This window comes from Kryptolebias marmoratus, linkage group LG16 (genome assembly GCF_001649575.2).
Source record: "Kryptolebias marmoratus isolate JLee-2015 linkage group LG16, ASM164957v2, whole genome shotgun sequence".
NCBI lineage: Eukaryota > Metazoa > Chordata > Actinopteri > Cyprinodontiformes > Rivulidae > Kryptolebias > Kryptolebias marmoratus.
The window spans coordinates 13515272-13517429 of NC_051445.1; positions in this window are offsets into that span (position 1 = coordinate 13515272).

Sequence of the window (2158 nt, forward strand, 5' to 3'; positions counted from 1 at the left end):
CCCCCCCCCCCCCCCCCCCCCACTTCAAAGGATCTAAACTATCACTTTAAGCAAAAGAAAAAGGGGCACAAAGTGTATATTTATGAATGTCTGTGCAATATTTGGGCGTTGTGTGATACTGAAGCTTGTTGTTACACTGGCACTATTTTATTAAAGCTTCACGTCTCCATTGTTTCTGTATATACTGTAAGTGACTGACTGGTGTATTAGATTATTATTATTATTATTATTATTGCTGAGAAACAAAGCATTTGTAGACTTGTTTAAAGCCACCACGTTGCATTTTTTTTTCTTTTTTTTTTTTTAAAACACGATAAAACCAGTAACAAATAAATAACTTATTGCCTTTTTGTGTGACTCTGGAAGTTCATCTTTGCAGACACAGACCCCCCCCCCCCCCCCTCGTAGCTTCTTGCTTAAAACTAAAACTGACTGTCATGTTTGGGCTGTTATTCATTTTTTGGTTATTTTGTGTTCAAGTAGTCCTTCGACTACAGATGTAAACAGAAGCACAGCAGCTTTTAAATACAGTTTTAGGTAAACCTTCGGAAAAACTTGAATTCTTTTCAGTCTAACATTTGCCTCAGAAGAAGGGGCTCTTGCTCCCCCAGATGGAGCAAAATAAAACTTTATTTATTTTTTTTTTTTTGCTTCAGCAGGTTTATAGATGATGCGGAGCCGGACAGCGCCATCCTGTGGCTCGAAGCTGAACAAACCTAAAAGTTTTCAGCTGAGATACAAATTCAGCTGCAAAGGTTTAAGAGTTGCTGAACAACTGGCTGTTTCTTGTCAACGTCCGAGCACGTGTTTAGGTGGTCATGACTGTTCTCTGTGTCGTGTTGGACTGAGCTGAGATAGGTTGTGTGTTTGAAGGTTTTATGAGGGCCGAATAACTGGTTCCGTTTATTACAGCTGCTCCTTCCTTTCAGCTCTTTGTACTAAAAGGGTTTTACAGAAAACTGCAGGTCAGAAGCAAAACTAATAGTTTGAAAAAGGATGCTTTTAAAGTAAACGAGACATAGGTTTTCTTTGTTGTCGTTGCCTCTTCTGAATCCTTTCTACAGCCGTGTCCATGAAAGCTGATAAAGATGCCATTTCTGGTGTTTTATGTCTTCAGTCATGTTGCCCTTTTTTTTTTTTTTATAAGTGACCGATTTGCAAATCGTCGCCGTCGGGGTTAATCATCTCCGTGTTTTTGCATAAATCGACTCTGCTGGTCACCCGTCACACCTGTCTGTGGTTTAATGAGCGACTACCTAATGAAAAGTGGGAAAAAATACAAAAATAAAAAAAGAGCTTAAGAGTTGTGCCCGCACAAAGTGTAATTTTAATTTAAACATTTGCTGAAAAGTTGCTGTCATGGACAGCTATCTTTTAATAGAAGGACCTCTGCAGACCTCCGGTAGCTTGAAGAACTCAGCTTTATTTCCCCGTGTGCCTGTCCACATCTAGATGAACTGCGCATGCGTCGGTCAAGCTTGCTCTACGGAAGTCTAACAGTGACATATCACTACATCTCCCCCTTCCAGCAGTGAAACACACATGCTTAATCTTACCTGGGAACTTTGCAGAAATACATAACAAGTTAGAAAACAGCATCTCTGAACACTAGGACGTTGGGGTAGACTGCCCTCGGTCCGCAGCAACATAGGGATTATTCTGCCCTCAACAGTTAGTTGCTGTTCCTATCAATCTTACAAGAACGTTCAAATTTCAATTCCAATACTTCACATTCTCCCCCCGTTTGTACTATATTTATTTACTCATTTAAAGAAATAAACAAAATAGTAACATATAATGATGTTTGTCTTGTCTTCATAACCTTAGAAGTAGAATAAATATAAACATTTCTGAACTTTATAGGTTTTCTACCTATATACGTGAATTAACATGTAAGGTAGAAGACTTCGAGTCTCTAAGTGTCCCTATATCGCAGAGGAATTCTAATTATTCTGCCTCTGGATGTAACCTTTGAACCTTCGAGTGGAGTAGAACGCTCCACCTCTGGGTACTGCTGCCTCTGAACCGGGCTTCTGGTTGTGGAGTCAGAACTGTCCTCGAGTGGAGGAGTACCGGTTGGTTCCACGGTGGAATCAGGTGGCTTCTGCTGATCTGGGCGATCGGTGGGCCGTGGGACGGCTTGCAGGTGTCTCCGGTT